Source organism: Dromiciops gliroides, chromosome 1 (assembly GCF_019393635.1).
Source record: "Dromiciops gliroides isolate mDroGli1 chromosome 1, mDroGli1.pri, whole genome shotgun sequence".
Lineage (NCBI taxonomy): Eukaryota > Metazoa > Chordata > Mammalia > Microbiotheria > Microbiotheriidae > Dromiciops > Dromiciops gliroides.
Window position 1 is genome coordinate 737745134 of NC_057861.1, and position 20231 is coordinate 737765364.

A 20231-nucleotide genomic window follows, 5' to 3' on the forward strand; every position below is an offset into this window, starting at 1 on the left:
TTATAGAGATGCACTAAACAAGTCCTATGAAGTACATTCCATGGGTTTAAAATTTTTACCATATGGCTACAAATGGCATTTGCAGCCACTAAGAAACAATTGGCTGGGTTTAGGATGAGGCTAAGAACTGATGCTATCAATATCTCATACTAACTTAGCAACAATAAAGTTTAACAAGTAAGATACCCTCAGTGTCCCCTTATCAATTCAATCATGCCTTTATGGAATAAATGCAAACAAATAAACAAAAAAAAAGTCAGAAAATGAGCTCAAATAAATTGCTATCATGCAAACTTCATGAAAGTTATTATGCTATCACAGTGTATGTAGGGTTTGGGGAAATACTACTGACAGCCAGAGGTGTGGGGAAAAAAACATGTGTTTCTATACTTAGCTGATATCTAGCTCCACTAAACTTATTTGTTAAAAATGAAGACTTGTATTTGGAGAAGAGGACTTGAGTTCATGGGCAGTGACAAATGCACAATAAACTAAAAATAAAAAGAAATTCAGAAGGGGAAAGAATCAAATAGGGAAATTTTGTTACTTTTTGGGGTCAATAACAACAACAACACTTTGATGTGAAATATTTAATTATAGAGTAAAGTCTGTGAGCTACACAAAGTATCATACTTCAGACTCAGGCAGCTTACTTCCTAACCCAGATTCTACTCATTGAATCCTTCCTTCCTTCCTTCCTTCCTTCCTTCCTCCCTCCCTCCCTCCTTCCCTTCCTTCCTTTCTTTCTGTTTTTCTTTTTTGTTTTGTTTTTGTTTTTTGTGGGGCAATTGGGGTTAAGTGACTTGCCCAGGGTCACACAGCTAGTAAGTGTTAAGTGTCTGAGGCTGGATTTGAACTCAGGTCCTCCTGAATCCAGGGCTGGTGCTCTATCCACTGTGCAACCTAGCTGCCCCTTAATTTCTTTCTTTCTTTTTTTTTTACTCATTGAATCCTAATTGGAGACTAGCTTAGAACAGAAACAGCAGAGGGAAGGAAAATAAGGAAAAATGATCAAGGAAGAAAGAATATGATGAGGTAGAGAATGAAGGGAAATACTCCAAATAGGGAATTACAGCCAAAAAGGACTAAAGGCCAGGGCAGTTTGTGGAGTATGTGTATGTGTGTGTGTATGTGTGTGCACACGTGCAGTAACTGGGGGTGGTGGTGGCATGGCTAATTTCCAAACACCTTTCTCAATTTAATATTTCATTTGCACTTACTTTGTTGTTGTTCAGTTGTTTCAATCATGTCTGACTTTTTGCGCCATTTCCTTGTATGGCAAACTGACTATGTACCAGGTACTATTTGAATCACTTACCTTATATCTTTATAAAGAAAGGCAAAAGACAATGGCTGCCCTCAAGGGGCTCACAGTCTAATGAGGAAGACAACATGCAAATAAGTGGGGACAGACAAGACATATGTAGGGTAAATGGGAGATCCCGTCAGAGAGGAAATCACCAGAACTAAGGGGAATTGAGAAAGGCTTCTTAAAAAAGGTGGGATTTCAGCTGAGACTTGAAGGAAGCCAGGGAAGGCTAGAGGAGGTGATAAGGAGGAAGAGAATTCCAGCTCTGGAAGGACAGCCAGTGAAAATGCCCAATCCAGTGATGAAGTGTGTGTGAAGAATGCAAGGCCAATGTCACTAGATCACAGAATACATAGAGGTGCTAGTGTTGTGGGAATGTGTAGAGGTGTAAGATATAAAATGACTAGAAAGATAGGAGGGGGCTAGATTATTAGGGGGCAACTAGGTAGAGAAATATAGAGAGCATAGGACCTGGAGTCAGGATGACTCATCTTCCTGAGTTCAAATTCTGCCTCAGATACTTGCTTCCTGTGTGACCCTAGGCCAGTCACTTAACCCTGCCTAACTCAGTTTCCTCATTTGTAAAAACAGCTGGAGAAGGAAATGGCAAACTACTCCAGTATCTGTGCCAAGAAAATCACAAAAGTCAGATGTGATTGAAAATGACTGAACAATAAGCTTGCCCCTCGTCCAGCCAAGTATCATTCAGCTTCTTGAGGGCAGGGATTCTCTCACTTTTGTCTTTGTATTCCCAGAATTTAGCTACTGCTTGGCCCATAACCTGGGCTTGATAAGTGCTTTTGAGCTGATTAGAATGGAGAAGAGAAGAAAATTTCAAAAAAAGGTAAAATATCTCTTGGGTTTTTTTTTTGTACAAAGTTCAATCAACACATGCATACCGGGGGAGTCCTGTAGAGTGAAAATAAGGCCTGATTTCTACTCAGTCATCGCAGAGTCCCTGAGAGCTGCTGAGACAGCCTCATCCACAGTCTAGCTCTACTCTGCCCAGAGCCAAACAGATGGCCTAACATTGAGCTCTGGAATTCCCTTTTAGTTAATGTCTGCACAGGAAGGGTCTTTTTCTAAGAGACCTGATGTGACAACTATGTCAATGAACTGACTTCTCATTTGGTCTTGCATTCAAGCATTTTCAAAATCAGACTGTGAAACTGGATTCCTATTCTTATGATTCTAGAACCTAGGAAGCACTATATACAATGATTACAATAATGTAAATGAAAATAAAAAGAAACCAAATGCTAGACCAATCTTGGCCCTGGAGAAGAGATGAGGAAATACACCTCTTTCCTTTCACTGGAGAAGTAGAGGACTGTGGGTATGGGCTGTTGTATATGCTGCCTGATGCAGCTCTGGTGTACTTTGTTCTTGCTTAACTGTCATATGGGAAGATTCATAGGAGAGTGGTGGGGATGTATCTGGAGATGAGGGTGATGAACAAACAACAGCAATCAATAAAAGTTTAAAATAAAATAAAATGAAGCTTTGACAGGAATCTGACATAATAAAAAGCATGATACTTTGCAGAAGGCTTGGGATGATTTAGTTGTGTTTTTTTTTTAACACAACTTTTACGAATCTCCTTCTCCCCTGCACAGTCAGCCTGGGGATAGAAAAATTCTATCACTGTGGGTTGCAGTCATTACAATCTACAGACTGGGAATACCGATAAACGCCTGTTGGCAGCCCACAGACGGACTACAGAAGAAAGACGCATTCCTTTACAAAGATGATCTGTAGAAACAGCAGCCTCAGCTGTCCTGTTGGGTGCTTTCTGGGAGGATACTCCAGCTTACCCCACATTTCTATAAGCCAAAGACCCAAATATCCATCACCATCTCTGTGCCAAAGCTAGTTGTCAGTACAGAGGACAGATTGCCTCCAAGGTGAAGTCAGGTTGGGGAGAGGCTGGCTCCATGCCCTCTGCTCTTTGGCTGGTACAATCCAAGCCCAGCTACTCTTCTCAGTCCATGATAGGAAAGCCAGGAACTAAAGCAATGCATTAGACTCTATGGCAACAGCCAGACAATCAATGCTCCTGAAATTGGGGCTACTTGAGAGAGGAAGCCAATTAAAACATGTCCTTTGGATGAATTCAACTGAATAGCACAAAGCTTTTGCAAATTTACCCCTCATTGAAATTTCAGAGACAGTGAATGACTCACTAGAGTGGGGACTGCCTAGAAAATAACATTCCCTTTGAGAAACTTGCCCTAAAAGCTTCAGTGTGAGCTTATGGAGTGGGGTCACTTTTGGGTGACCTTGCTATACCTTTCAGCCTTCAAATGGCTCAATTATTAGCCCCTACCTGACTATTAGGGGACACTTGAGGAAACACTTAAGGGATCTACTTAAGGGGACACTTAAATAGGCAGTAGACAGAGTGCTGGCCTTGGAGTCAAGAAGACCCGAGTTCAAATCCAACTTAAGACAATTATTGGATGTGTGACCCTAGGCAAGTCATAACCTTTGTCTGCTTCAGTTTCCTCATCTGTAAAATGGGCATAAAAATCAAACCTATTGGGGCAGCTAGGTGGCATGGTGGATAAAGCATTGCCCCTGGATTCAGCAGGACCTGAGTTCAAATTCTACCTCAGACACGTGATACTTATTAGCTGTGTGACCCTGGGCAAGTCACTTAACCCTCATTGCCCCGCCCCCCCACCCCCCCCCAAAAAAGACCTTTCCCATGCCCACCTCCCACTCAGCTGCTAATGTTGCCCCCTTTCAGATTACATTTATTTACTCTTTCTTATTTTGTATGTACCAAAGTATCTCCATGACCTCTCCCCACCAGAATGTGAGCTTCTTGAGGGCAGGCACTCGTTTTTTACTTCTCTTAGCATCCCCAGTGCTTAACACAATGCACACAACGTTGCCACTAAATGCCTGCTGATTGACTTCACTGACCAAGTACAGTCTCTGATATATCCCAGCTGTGGGACCCTCATCAATTCTTCAGCCTTTCAGTGCTCCAGACAATTCTCTAAGACTGCAAGTTAGAGAGAAGACCCTAACGCACCTTTATCCAGTTCCCTTGGCCAATGAAATCCTAGTCCTGGGCCCTCTCTGTGCCCTGAGATGTCCTAGGCAAATAAAAAGGTAGCAGAGCATGGCGAATGGAGAGTCAGATGTGGAGTCAACAAGGACTGGGTTCCCACCTCTTGACACATTCTGCCTGTTTAAACTTGGTCAACCTCCCAGTATCCTGGACAACTCTCTAGATTTTAAGTTACACAAGAGTTAGTTGCCCATCCACACTGGAGAGGGAATTTCCATATTGATGAAACCACACATCTAGACCAAAACCAGACCTCGAGTGATGTTCTAGGTGCCAGGGAAAAAGCCCCTGCCCTCATGGGGATTATCTTCTATGGGAGATGCAACATGTCTACAGATAAGTAGGTGCAAATTAATTGGGTATGAGGGTGTCATGAGATCGAGAAAAGGCTCTTTTCCTCTTGGAATTTCAACTACAGAACAACAATATAACTGGCTGAGGGAATGGGCTGCTCACTTTTTGAGGAAAGATGTGATTTCAGGGTGTTATCAATCAGAAATCAGAAAATTAATTCCCTCATTCTGCCTATATCCTGCTTATGCATATACTAGCTGAGACCTTGCTAGGGAACATAAGGGGGGATGTTGCGGATGATATAAGAGAAGGAAGGGAAAAGCACAAATGAGTAGAGATCCAAGAATTAGGAAAATGAGAATAGATTTAAAATAAGGAAGAGGGGAGGGACAAAGAAGGAAAGCTGGAAGGCAGGGTTCTATTTGGCCCAAAATACGAGGGAAGAATCTGAGCCTGAAGACTAATGAAGGTGTATGTCTCCCTGAACAACTGGCTCCTGCCCCCAGTGCCAGGAATAATGAGATGGCCCCTATGCCCCACCCTTAAATTTAACAATCTGTATTATTTTTCCTGAGGCGCATATCACTATTGACAGAATAGCTAGCCTCCTACCATCTCAAGGATCATTCTAATATGGATAATTTACACACACACACACACACACACACACACACACACACACACACACACACAGTTGACTCACCAAACATTCATTCATTCATTCGTTTGTTTATTTATTTTTTGGGGGGGGGCAGGGCAATGAGGGTTTAGTGACTGGCCTAGGGTCACATAGCTAGTAAGTGTCAAGTGTCTGAGGTCAGATTTGAACTCAGGTCCTCCTGAATCCAGGGCCGATGCTTTATCCACTGTGCCACATAACTGCCCCTGACCAAGCATTTATTAAGCACCTCCTATATTCTAGGAACTATGTTTGGTGCTAAGGATACAAAAACCAAGTAAGCCTCTGTCTTCAGGGAACTTGAATCCCATTAGGGAGAAACACAAGTAAGTCTATCTACTTATCTACCTATCTACCTATCTATCTATCTATCTATCTATCTATCTATCTATCTATCTATCTATCTATCTATCTATCTATCTATCTATCTACCTATCTACCTACCTATCTACCTACCTATCTACCTACCTACCTACCTATCTAGTAATCCACACATCTATCTGTATATCTGTCTATGTAGATATATATTAGATAGATACAGATATTTCAAATACAAAATATACACAAAAATAGAGTACAAAAATATTTTCAAGATGGGGAGCACCAATACCTGGGAGACCAAGAAATATCTATAGCAGAAGTAGCACTTGAACTGAATCTTGAAGGGACCTAGGGGTTTCAAGGGGTGGATGGGATGCAGAAGCATATCTAGACAAGGGGGAAAGTCTGAGAGAAAAAGCACAGAGGCAATATATGGAACTTTGTGCAAGGGAAACATCACCTGGGCCAGGCTGGTGGGGACATATGTTTGGAAAGCACTTTCCTCATTACACTTTGGGGTGAAGGCAATGAAAATTTGTCTGCCCCCATTTCACAGATGAGGAATCTATTGCTCATAGGTGTTCAGCGACTTGACTGTTTTTTTTTTTTTTTGGTGGGACAATGACGGCTAAGTGACTTGCCCAGGGTCACAGAGCTAGTAAGTGTCAAGTGTCTGAAGTCAGATTTGAACTGAGGTCCTCCAGCTGGTGCTGAATTGCCAGTATTCTTAAAGGGGGTAGGTACTGAATATGGCACCAGTCCCTAGGTTTCCTTTTCTTTTCATTACATCAGTCTGTCTTGGACAGCAGAGAACCTGCCTCATCTGAAGACTGTCTGTGGTAGGATTCTTTCCTTGGACCCACTGAGAGGTCTCCCTAATCAGAGCTTATGGAGCTGCATAGGAACCATGCTGCCCGCCCCCACTACCAAATGACTCCAGTGTCTCTTCCTGCTTCCCCGAACAGCATGGGCCTGCCACACTTTGCCCTCCACCAGCTTCTCCAATTAAGCAACTATTTATTTTGCCACTTGAGGCGTGATGACTAATTACTTTGGTTTCCCTTTAAGGCCGGAAGAGAGATGTGCAGATGCTGCTTGAGGAAATTTGAATTGGGTTTCCTCCTCCTGAATTACTGAGTTAGGGCACTATTAACGAGCACTAGGAGACATCCATATTGTATCTTTGCACAGCAGCAATCAGAGCCCTGAAGCACATTCACCCTAATGAACACAAGCTTAGGGGACAAAGATCTCAAATGTGGAAGCAACATGTTTATCCAAATGTGGACCCCTGGGGGCTGGGGGAAGAGTAAATGTACCTTTGGTGGGGCACTTTGGACCTCAATTTCATACACAGGACCCCTCCAGTCAAGGGGCAGGTGGTAGAAGGAATGTCTTGATTTGAAAGCATATGTCATACAGTCAAGCTGGAAAGGGGGTCTCCGTGGTCATCTTTTCCAACTCCATTGTTTCATCATTATCAACACCATCAATAAACATTTGTTAAGTAACTACCATGTGCCAGGAAGTGTGCTAAGAGATGAAGCTACCAAAAAAGTTTAAAAAAAAAAAAGCCCTTGCCCTCAAAGTGCTTCCATTCTAATGGGGTGATAACACATAAATAGCTATGAATATGACATAAAGGCAGTGTCAATGGGGGGCATTCTCAGAGAGAGAGAGAGAGCTCTGGCAGAGGGGGGTCTGGGGAGGTGGACTGAATTCGAGGAAAGGCTTTTGTAGAATGTATGATTTAAGATGAGGGAGCCAGGAGTGGAGGAGGGAGAACACTCCGGGCTTGGGGGATAAACAATGGATAGGCACTGAGTTAGGAAATGGAATCTCGTGTGTGAGGAACAGCAAAAAGGCCAGTATCACTAGATCACAGAGAACACAGAGGGGAAGAAAGTGTAATAAGACCAGAAAGCTGGAGGGAGGCAGGTTGTGGGTGGTTTTAAAAGCCAAAGAGGATTTTGCATTTGATCTTGGGGAAATAGGGAGCCATTGAGGTTTGTTGAGGTGGGGGTTGATAGACCCTGAAGATCACCTTGGCAGCCCACCTATGAGTTGAGGTGACTTGCCTTGGGTCCCATATGATATCAGAGATTTAGAGCTAGAAGTGTCTCCTCAGGCCATCTAATCCAACTCCCTCCTTTTATAGCTGAGGAAACTGAGGCCAACAGAAGTCTGTCTGTCTGTCTCTCTGTCTGTCTGTCTGTCTCTCTCTCCTCTCTCTCACAGACACACACACATACCCAGAGACTGCTATTTCTATTGTATCGCTGCCTCCTCTTTAAGGAGGGTGAAGTCATGCTGTTGGAACCCAGCTGTGGCCTTGAAGGTGGTAAATGGATAAAGGTAACAATTCACCTTCCTTCAAAACTTGGTGGTTTTACAAATTGCTTTATAGATATTAACCCACTGGATCACTTTCTACCTGGGAGATACAGATTGTGCTGAGATTCTGGGATCCTGGGGTGGAATGCCTCAAAAAGAGAGTCTAATGGGCCCCATGAGCATTGGTGTGACCTCATACATCCCTTTCCTTTCACAAAAACGTTTAAGGATCAGCTCTGAGAGAACAGTGTGCAGTCTGAAGCATCTGGCTCGAAAACCCTATAATCAGTTCAGGGGGAAAGAAAATAAAACTGGAGCCTGCCAAGCACCTTTAGAGGGTGGCTAAAATTAGAACTCTTACGGAAACCTCATTATAATGTTGCTCAAGGGGCCAAGCCAGTTTGAATGTTCTATTCTTGAAAACACTGTATGAGAAAAAAAAATACAGTCATTTCTCCGTAATTCAGGCCAAGTTGGGTGGGAAGTCGCTATGTGAATTAGTGGAAGGTCTGAGTTGTATAAAAGGGAGCAAAAGATTTTAGAGCTAGGACTTTAGAAGGACCTTTGAGGGGGCAGCTAGGTGGTGCAGTGGATAGAGCACTGGCCCTGGATTCAGGAGGACCTGAGTTCAAATCCAGCCTCAGACACTTAACATTTACTAGCTGTGTGACTCTGGGCAAGTCACTTAACCCCAATTGCCTCACTAAAAAAAAAAAAAAAAAAGAAGAAGGACCTTTGAGGTCATCTGGTCCAATGCCCTCCTTTTACAAATGAGGAAACTGAGGCACAGACCATCTGCATTGGCTAGGCCCTTAAGTGTTAGGGAATGGAGATCCATAGAAAAAGACAGACTTCCTGTCCTTAAGGAGCCTCTATTCTATCTGTATTAAAAGTCAGCATTTGAGCCCTGGTCATGAAGAAAGGCATTTTTATTACTCATAACTTAAAAAATGTTTCATGTGGAGGCTACAATAGAATGAAGGAATCCAAGGATAAGACTTGTCAACAATGAGCACTGTTGATAGAAAATGTGCTGCAAAACTTGTTGAAAAGATTTTTGCCTTCCCCAAAAGAGGTTAAACAATCTCTTCCCATTTCAGATTATTGTTCACAGTATGAATTTACTTAATTTGGTCTTTGATCATAGTACAAAGAGAAATGACATGGCGGTGCAGTGGAGAGAACCCTAGATGGGGTTCAGTCCCCATCACTTACATGGGATAACATGGAAGCAAGCTTTTCAGGTTTCTCATCTGTAAAATGACGGGGAGACCACATGACCTTTAATTCCTTTCCAGATCTAAAACTACAATCCCCAGAGGAACAACAAGTTTAAGTGAGTAAAATCCAAATTAATAAAACCTAAGAATACCACTTTCAAGGTACCTGCCCTGGGGGTTGGCAATCTACAAGAAGGAATGAAACATATTGGAAAAAAATCATTACTGAGAGTAAACATTAGGCTGGGGAATGTAGAGATCACACAAAAGACATAGTCTGAGAGTAGGGGCCCATTTTCGATACAGCTTCAAGACATAGAAAGAGAGGAATGAAAATGCCAATAGTGGTCTTGATAGGATGAATTAGTAAAGAGATAAAGAGAGTTATAGGTAATGGTGCATTTTACTGTGCCCGTCTTGGACAATTATGACCCATCAGTATGATACAAGAACAATACCCAAACTATCCAGGAGGAGCAGATCTCAATGTGTGTTCTCCACAGGTGGATTATAAGTTTTGTGAAGACAGGGGCTCTTTCTTTAGTTTATTTATCGACTTCCCCAGCACCTAGTATGGTGCTTAGTATATAGTTGATGTAGAATAAATTCTGTTTTATTTATAAGGATGACATTTAACAAAATATCTTTCCACCCACTTCCTTGAGGTAGGAATTATTATTATCTCTGTTGTACAGAGGAGGAAAATGGGAAGTAGAGAGATGAAGTATCTTTTTTTGGGGTCACTCAGCTAGTATGGGGCAGAGAACCCAGATTTCTGGACTATAAGTCCATTGCTCTTCTGTCTAAATAAGCACACATGGAATTACCCAGATGGTCCAATTCAAAGTAAATGCACTTCTGAGCAATCAGAATTTCATCAGGCTCAATGAATATGTTTAGGTACCTTATATAGATATTAACCAATCAAAGGTATCAAGTAATTGCCTAGTACTTGATGTAATTTTGATCATTTATTTACAATAATATGATTTATTCATATCAGTTTTTCTTTGGAAGTTTGAAATCTGGGGCTTGAATCCTGATTCTCTGTGACCATGAGACAATCATGTAATCTCTTTGGGTCTTAGTTTCCTCTTTTGTAAAATGAAGGTGTTAAACTGGATGGCTTCTACGTTCTTTTTCAGCTCTAAATCTTTGATTCTGTGCTTCTGTGAATCAATGTTCAAAGTTCCAGGGTGTCCAAGAATAAACCTAATTTAGAAAATGGTCCCTGAGAGCAGAAGCTGAAAAATCTGGGTGGGTAAAATCTGACTGGAATTACCTGAGTCAGTCTGCACTGCGACTAGGTAAGAATGTAAATGTTAAATCACGACCCATAATTCTGGCATTATGATTACTTGTTATAATGATACCTCAGCCAGAACAATCCTGCCAAAAGGAAAGAGGAGGACTGCAGCATTTTTTTTTTGGGGGGGGGGCAATAGCTGGTATTTACAGAGAACTTTGGGGTTGCAAGCACAGCTTATCTCATTTGAGCTTTACAACAATCTTGTGAGGTCAGTACTCCTGGCAGTGATAGAAACCTCATTTTACACACCATGAAACTGAAGCTTCAAAAATTAAAATGACTGGCTGGTGCCATGGTCAATAAGCATCAAAGATGGGATCTGATCCCCAAATCTCTGCTCACTCTGCGATCAGTATTCTATCAATTGCATCTCAAAAAAAAATGAAGATACACCAAATTAGCTGGTATCCATTAAATTTTTTTTACAATAGTTCATACATATTCACATGTAAATTTTCTTTATATATTTTAATTTTTAACTTATATGTAATATTATAGAAATAAAACATTTTATTTTCATTTATTTGCGTGTGTATATATGGGGGTATGGATATACATGTACATATAAGTGTAAATACACACACGTGCATATGAGTGCAAATACACACACATATTGTCTTCCCTGTCTACACTGTAAGTTTCTTGAGTCACTTTTGGTTTTGTGTCCCAGTGCCTGGGGATGCACACTGCCTGGCATACAGTAAGCACTTCATAAATGCTTGTTGATGGACTGGTTGATCATAGAATTTCAGAGCTAGAAGGGACCTTAGGGGGAATCTGGTCCAATTCATAATTGACAAAAAATCCTTTCTATAAGATACCCATGAAGTGGCCACCAAATCTTTGCTTGAAGACCTCTGTGTAGGAGGAGCCTGACACCATATGTTTATGTAAATTTTTATTCATACGTCAACACATTAAAATCAGGTAGGAACTACATTTTAATCTGGTTTGGGCCACACTTTGGAGTGTTGTGACTCAGCCGCATGTTTTACACCTCTGCTCAAAGCACATACAATGAACTTGATCCAGAAGAGGAAAGGTAAAAGGTAGGTAAATCATTCTCTCTTAAGTCTCAATTTTCTCCAGAAAAATTGGATATTTTTGCCCTAAATCACTCATCTTTTAATCAAATTCCATGGATAATTGTTTAAACCTTAGGTGTCATGAACATTTCAGATTTAGTGCTGAGATACTTATGGAAAAGGAGGGTATATTATATGATCTGGTAAACATGCTCAAAGGCCAGACAACATTTTTTTTTCTTTTTTAGTGAGGTAATTGGGGTTAAGTGACTTGCCCAGGGTCACACAGCTAGTAAATGTTAAGTGTCTGAGGTCAGATTTGAACTGAGGTCCTCCTGACTCCAGGGCTACACCACCTAGCTGCCCCAAGACAACATTCTTAATCTACATTGTTGGTGAATTTTTAAAACCTGTCTGAATTGCATGCCAAAAGACCATGAGGTGATAAAAGTCATCCCCTTATGATGTTTCTCTATTACAAAGATGATACCATTGCACAAGACACATTGGAAAGTTTTTTTTTTTCCTTTTAAATTTCCTTTGGAACCCATGGCCTATCCTTTTAAATATCATTTATTGTTGTTATTGTTGAGCTGTCTTTGTGATTTCATTCATGTAGAGAACTTCCAATGTGAAAACCCCCTCCAGCACCTTCTCAGTAACTTGGGAGGATGAGGGATTGGACAGCTCTCCACACCAAAAGGTATCATAGGCAGCTTGTGAATTCCCATGTCTTCACAGAGAGGAGAGCTCTCAGGTACCAGACTGTATCGCTGCTCTTTCCTTTGGCAGGGGCAAATTTTCATTTCCTGAGGCAGGATTGGATTTTTGGATGATATAGTGTGCTACACCAACCTAACTTTCCAGAAGGCAATAGCAAGAGAGTTAAACCATTTTTAGTAATAGAAACATCACTGGAATAAGTCTCTGTTACTAAAAAAAAGATGTGGTATTTTGAAGACCAGCACTCATGCAGATAAGTTCTAGTATGTCTGTTTAATGTGGTCTTAATGATTTATAATCAGACCAACATTTGTATATATATGTTTCCCTAGATAGAATGGAAGCTCTTTGAAGGTGAGGATTGTTTAAATCTTTGGATCCCTGACCTCAACTTAGGGTATGACACATAGGAAAGAGGAAGGGGATCAAGTATTTATTAAATAAGGACTTACAACATTCCAGGCACTGTGTCTTTGGATCCCTGGCTTCAACAAAGGGCCTGGTGTATCAAGAATGGGAAAGGGAACAAGCATTTATTAAACACTTACTATGTGCAAGAGAGAAACTGGACAGAGCACTGGGCCTAGAGTCAGGAGGATTTGAGTTCAAATCTGGCTTCAGACATTTCCTAGGTATGTGACCCCAGGAAAGTCACTTAGCACTCTTTGCCTCAGTTTCCTTCTCTGTTCAATGAGCTGGGGTAGGAAATGGCAAATCACTCCAGTATCTTTGCCAAGAAAACCCCAAATGAAGTCATAGAGAGTTGGACACAAAAGAAACAACTCAACAATAACAATGACCATGTGTCAAACACTGTGCTAAGTAAGCACTTTAAAAATATTATCTCATTTGATTCTTGCACCATCCCCAGGAGATCGATGCTATAATTATCCCCATTTTATTGCTGAGGAAATTGAAGAAGAGAAAAGCTAAATAATTTACCCAGGGCCATACAGTTAGTAAGTGTCTGAGGCCAGATTTGAACTCAGGTCCTCCTGACCTGACTTGCTCTATCCACTGTACCACCTAGCTGCTTTAGAAAAGGTACTAAGTAAATGCTTGCTGATTGATTGATATTTATTAAATTACACAACTCCCAGACGTTGGTTGAGGAAGGGCCTGATTTTTACCTCTGTGTGAAATATGCTGAGTTATCATTGCCACATTTGATGAAAGGAGAATTCATGTACAACCCCAAGGCTGTGCCTCCCAATGGATAAAATAAAGTGGAGAAGTATGGTGTGATAAAATAATGGGATTTGGCAGATGTCCAGGAGCCCCACCTAAAGTGTAATTTAGAATTTATTGAATTGGGTGAGAATGAGAAACTGAGAACCTACTTAAGAATGATGAAATAGAGACCACACCTGGACGACCCTGAGCACATCAGCAGGAGACGACCCTCAACCAATCAGCTTGAAGGACCTCCCTTTTGGGGAGAGGGAGACAGGAAATAGGAAGGGGAGGCTGGCTTGCTGGTAGCAGATGGAGGAAAGGAGGGTCCCCCTTTTTGTCCAGGACTTTGGCGTGGTGGGGGACTTCACGTGGACTGCTCCAAAAAGCAAGGGTTTCTCTCTGGCTATACCGAATAGATCTAAACTGGGGTTTTCTATTCTCTCTTTTCACTAACTTCTTTTTTTTTTGAGGCAAACAGGGTTAAGTGACTTGCCCAGGGTCACATAGCTAGTAAGTGTTAGGTGTCTGAGGTCAGATTTGAACTCAGGTGCCTCCTGACTCCAGGGCCGTTGCTCTATCCACAGCACCACCTAGCTGCCCCCACTAACTTCTAATACACTTTAATAAATCCTTAAAAGCCTAAAGTCTTGCTGAATTTAGTAGTAAATCTTAGCCAGTCCCCCCCCCCTCAAAAAAAACTGGGGGGGGGCGATTAGGACCTACATTAGATTCTAAACATCACAATGGGAAAGCAACAAATGGATCATCTTGTCCTCATCCCATTCAGGAATAATGCCTTGTTGGGTACAAAGATGAGAAGAAATCCACTTCCCCAAATGAGTCCAATGTTAAAGACACTAGGAAAAGTCCCCAGAAAGACCACGATATTGGTTCTTGTAGAAAATGGTTCTTGTCCTGGATCAGGCTGACCATGTGACCATGGCTCATTCTCTTCACCTCTCTCCAGGCCCCAGTTCCTTTATCTTTCTCTTCCCTTCCAAATCCAAAGTTCGTATCAGAAATGAAGACAAAAGAAAGTTGTAATTTCTATCATTCTGCAAGAGCTCAGATTCCCCATACTTAACAGCTGTCCTTGAAGTGGAATGATTTCATTAGAGGGAATTTTCCTATGGCCACATTCAAAGCACCCAAAGTCCCTTAATCATGTCATACTTCACCTATAATGATATGATTCTTCCTAATGTCCACTAAGAAGAAAGCCGGCATGGAAAGGCCATTTGCAAATAGGAGACTCACTGGAAACACCTGGGAGGCCATAATTTCGTTACGGCACACCCACAAATCCGCTGCAAATGTTGCATTAAAACAGTGAGAATGGATCTGGCCTTCAGTTAATGGAAAAATCCTATCAAATCAGTTAGTTGTTCAAAAAGGTAAGGAGGAACATATGTATTTTAATTTTCATGTGTGTATTAAGAGAAGTGTTCTTAATCAATCCAGAACATGGTGCCCTGTATTCAGAGGTAATGTGGTGAAAGAATTGAACTTTTAACTAGATAAAACCAAGGATGTGGAAAATGTGAGCTGTCTGGTAGCCAAACTTGAGCTGCTGGGGCAGGGGAGGGGGGGCATGAAATTAGTGGCAGCTTTGGGCTATCTGCTTGCTTAAGAAGTGATTTTTTCGTACACACTCATACACATGCATGCACACACACACACACACACACACACACACATGTGCACACATCCCTTTCCCGCACAAAAGAAGTAATTTTTCATTTTAAGGAAAAGCTACATCCCCAAAGTTCCTTTGTAAAACTCTTGAGGCATTTCTCATCAAAATCATGTTACACAGGGAAGTTGGGATGGATCCCAGGCTAGCCCACAAAACCTGTTCAATCCATAATTACACTACAAAACAACCAGCATATATGACACTGCTTCTGTGGGAAACTGCTTTCTGAATGCCAATGTGGGAAGCCAGAAGTGCATCACCTTCCTTCACCTCCCTGGCTGTCATTTACTATCTGTGTCACCTTGGGGCAAGTTATTTATCCCCGCTGGGCCTCAGGGTCCTCATCTGTGAAATGAGAGGGTTGGAGTCAGAGAAACTCAGGTCCAAATGCTGACTGGCACAGTGGACAGAGCCCTGGAGTCAACAGCAAGAAGAACTGGGCTCAAATACAGGCTCAGGTACTTACTAGCTTACTATGGAACAGTAGGCAAGTCACTTAAGCTCTCTCAGCCTCAGTTTCATCATCGATGAAATGGAGATAATAACAGCACTTACCTGCCAGACTTGGTGTGAGGATCAAATGAGCTACCATATGTAAAATACTTGGTAAACCTCAAAGTGCTACATAAAGGCTTTGCTGTTGTTCGATGATTTCAGTCGTGTTTGACAATTAGAGGCTCCATTTTGAGGGTTTTCTTGGCAAACATACTGCAGTGGCTTGGTAGCATTTGAACTCAGGTCTTGCTGACCAGGCACTTTATCCACTGCAGTGCCACCTAGCTGCCCCTATATAAATGCAAGTTGTTGCATTTCTGACTTTGGGCAAGTCATTTAGTTTTTCCAGGCCTCTAGAAGACCTTTGAGGTCCCTTCCAACCCTAAATTTATGATCTTGAGACCCAAACCCCAAGACTGGCCCTGTGCTCTTTCTCCATAGTTCACAGACCATTCATTCAATCACAAGAAGATTCCTTTTCTCTTTGCCACTAATTCCATGGCTATAAGAAAGGACACCTGTAGGACTTCTGCAAGGGTAAAGAAGGTGAGGACCTCTAAAGATCCAGACCCTTCTACTGGGATAAACACCTCAAGTGCTTAGTCTCAGTGGGCTCCCTCTCCTCTCTTTCCTTTCCTTCTGAGAAGAGCCAAAAGTCTTGGTGGGTCTTTTCCTCCCTTTCCATGGCTACCATTCTTTTGTTTCTAATTCAGTTCACTCTCCTTCCTGGATTACTAGCAGTCTCAAAGGTTTTCAACCCTTCTTTTCTATCTCTAAAGAAAGCATACAGAAATTTTGGGGCTTTGAAGGGTTTCTTGTTGCTAGCCAAAATGGGGAAGGCCTCCATGTATTTTCCTTACATGAAAATTCTGATTCTTTTTCTTTCATTTAGACCTTGACAAACAAAAATATACACATATGATCGACATAGCCAGCTTTTGGTTCCCCAAGTAATAACGATAACAAAAATGGTGGTATCTTCAGACAGTGACATCTAACATCAATACATCTTCTGGGCATTTAAAAAAAACAGAAGTTAAAGGTGGGGCCTTTGGAGTAAAGAACAAGATGGCTTGGGCAGGGGGATGGGGGGAGAGGAAGAAACCCTCTTTGTCTTATCAATTTTTAGCACTTCTCATGGGTGTGGCCATGCAGTAAATCACATCCCATACAGACAATCCTCTCTGATGATTATGCATCCCATAACTGTGACATGAAATGAAAGAAAGGATTGGTAGACTGAGAGAATGTCCATATGGCGGTCTGACTTTCAACTAGGCAATGGGAGCAGATGTGGAGAGGATGCCAATGACTTAAATATGGACAAGAGAGCTGAACTAGTTAGCACATTCATATTCTGGCTACAAATAAAAATGTATGGGAGTGAAGAGTCTCCAAAATCTATGTTACAGCTGCACAGCAAACATGTAAATTACGAGGCAGCCAATACAGTTGTCTAAGTAAGGGTGTCAGAAAGAAATACTAAAAAAGACAACCCATAAATAAATCAAGCATACTGTGTATTTATTCGTTCAATGTTTGAAAAATATGCCTACGGCCCAGATCTCTGGGTGTACACCTTATAAAAATTGCATATCTCTGTCTGATGCAATGATTCTGAAGTATCTGCATTTGGAACACAAGTAATACCCAGAAGGAGCAGGGGTAAGGTAGAAGGAACCCTTGGAAGGCATCATGGTTTTAAATGCAGCTACTTTGATAGAATCATATATTTGTACCCCCAAAAGTTCGGCAGCAGACAGGATGTAAAAATACAATTTCAGACATTCAAATGTTAATTGTATCCTGGCTTTGAGAGATATGAACAGGAACTTCCCAAGAAATCATAAATTAAACATTAATTTTATGTTTCATGGAAATGCAAGATACCCAAAGCCATAAAATGGAGATGCCAAATGGTTGACAGGATAAAGGAATGTGAGATCAAACAACTGTCAACTGCCAACTTACAGCTACTAAGTTGTTAGATAGTTAGAAAAAAAAAAGCTCAGTTTGGGCCTTCTTAATACAAAATAAGTGACTAATTCAAATCTTTGCTATACCATATTCAAGTGGTTATAAAGTTAAGCTACTAAAGTAAGCTAGTGAAAAGTGACTAATTCAGGCCAAACGTAAGGGACATCACTCTGAACTATAAGGGTACCTTACTTCAGACAATTAGAGGGTTAAATCAAAACATTTTAAATTTGATTGTGAATCTTTTGAAAAATTAATGTTATTCTTCAATTTTATCTTTTATGTAAAAACATATTTTCCAAGTTTAGTTGAGTTTGAGTAAGGTGCACATGTAGGATAAGGTATAATTTGCAGAATATTACCCAAAAAAACCCCATTTTATTACTTTTATGGGTCTAGAATTGTGATATCATTGTTATAGGGAGTCTATAGTAGATTTGAGTTTTAGAGAATTGTTTGGGCTACTAATAACTTAAGTGTCTTTCCCAAGGTCACACAGACAATATGTTTCACAGATTGGACTTAAACTCAGGTCTTCAGTCTCTGAAGCCAGCTCTCTAGCTAGGACCACTATCTAGGCAGAGTTTACTCCTTAGGATTGCTCCTTAGTTTTATTATTTTAAGTAGACACAACAAACACATCTTTTTCCCTCTGTCCATCTAATCTATCTATTTACACATACACATATACACACACATAAATATATACACATCTACACGTTTATATATAGACTACATGTTATATAAAAACACACACACACACACATATATATATATACATATAAGAATATGTGTGTGTGTTTGTGTGTGTGTGTGTGTGTGTGTGTGTGGTCTGGCAAAAGTTCTTAACAGAAGTTCTTTTTAAAAATCGATAAGAATGTTTTAGAATTAGCATAACAAGATATTTTTAAAGTATCTCAAAAAGGCTAATTTTTCTGGAGAAGTTTAAATCTTACTCACATCTCAATTTCAATTATAATTAAAGAAACCAAACAAACTTTTCTCAGCTAGGGGATAAGAGAATTTCGGACCAACAGCCCTTTTCTTCTCCATCAAAATTCCAAATGAGTGATGTCTGAATTAGAGAGGCTTTACTATATCAAAACTTCTTTGTTAACACATGAAAGGACATTCAAACTCCCAGATTTAACCATTAGAGTCAGCAGGCTCAGATTTCACAGATGACAGAATGAGGGATTTCAAGATTCTATCATAATGAAATAACAATAACCCTTTTTCATTACTCACCATACATCACTGAATGAATGAAAAAGCTTTCATTAGCCACTTAACTAGGTTTCTGATACCTTGCTAAGTACTAGAAATCCAAATAGAAAAGGAAAGATATTCTCTGTCCTCAAAGAATTTATATTATACTAGGGGAAAAGAATATATCCAAGGAATGGTGGTCAAGTTGGGCTATCTTTGAGAAGTCATAGGTCTGGTGAGTGGAGTATTAGGGCAATTGATTGATGTAGTTTCCAGAAATGGCAATTAATGTTGATTAACTGTTGATCCCAGGGCAAGATGGGGGTGACAGTGAAATGTACCAGGCAGGCAAATGGCCAGAGTGCATCATGGTGGGTTTTGGAGGTACCTAGATAGCGTGAGCTCTCTTCAATCAGGGATACTAAGATCCTAGGTTAGAGCTGGTGTGCTCACTCTTGTAAAACAAAGGGATACCTGACTTACCTGTGGAAAGCCATAGAGAACATTCTTAGACAGTCTTGACATCATGGCAGAAGTAGAATGAGCCATTAAAAAAAATAGGATCGGGGCAGCTAGGTGGCACAGTGGATAAAGCACTGGCCCTGGATTCAGGAGTACCTGAGTTCAAATCTAGCCTCAGACACTTGACACTTACTAGCTGTGTGACCCTGGGCAAGTAACTTAACCCCCACTGCCCCCCCCCCCAAAAAAAAAACCCCAGGATCTATTTCTTCCTCAAATTCAAGATGAGCAAACTCTTTTTTTTTTTTTATACATGAGCTTATATACATTGGCTTTCAATGCCCAGGTTAACAGGAGATGCGTGAGAAGGGTCACCTGTGATATGTCCTGAATCAATGATTTCTAGGAGCTTTCTTTGGCCCACCAGAAAGTAAGTTCCCATTACACATACCTTGCAAAAGCAGTGCCTGGCTGTATGTCTTAGCTCATGGATTTAGCCCATTTTGAGATTCATTGGTCTTTGAAAGCCATCCTGATACATTTCTGTCAACCCGCCCTCTACTCCAAAACCACAACCCTTCTTCCCATCTACATGTCAAAACCATACTGCCTGACAATCCTTTAATTGGACTTGGCTACATGGCATGATCAGCAAGCCATTCTGTGGAGTACAGCAGAGCTCTTTGGGTGCTGAACCAACATATCGGTGAAATGAACATTCATCTCAGGAAAATACATTTTTTAAAAGGGAGTACATAAATTCACCGACGTGGAAATCTGGTCTCAATAAAAACTTAAGTTGCCATGGAAATGGAAGGGGGGGGAAGAGGGTCTCTACAAAAGTGACTGATGCTATTTATTAATCTACTCACAAGCAAGGTCTAATTTTAAAGTTACCCGCAAGAAAACCACTTTCTTACATC

At 41.0% G+C, this 20231-nt stretch overlaps 1 protein-coding gene across 2 annotated transcripts in view; it reads right to left on the reverse strand.

The window, feature by feature from the left end:
* PTPRG (protein tyrosine phosphatase receptor type G) overlaps positions 1-20231 on the reverse strand; it is an 848612-nt gene that overhangs the window by 262101 nt on the left and 566280 nt on the right. The window lies entirely within an intron of this gene.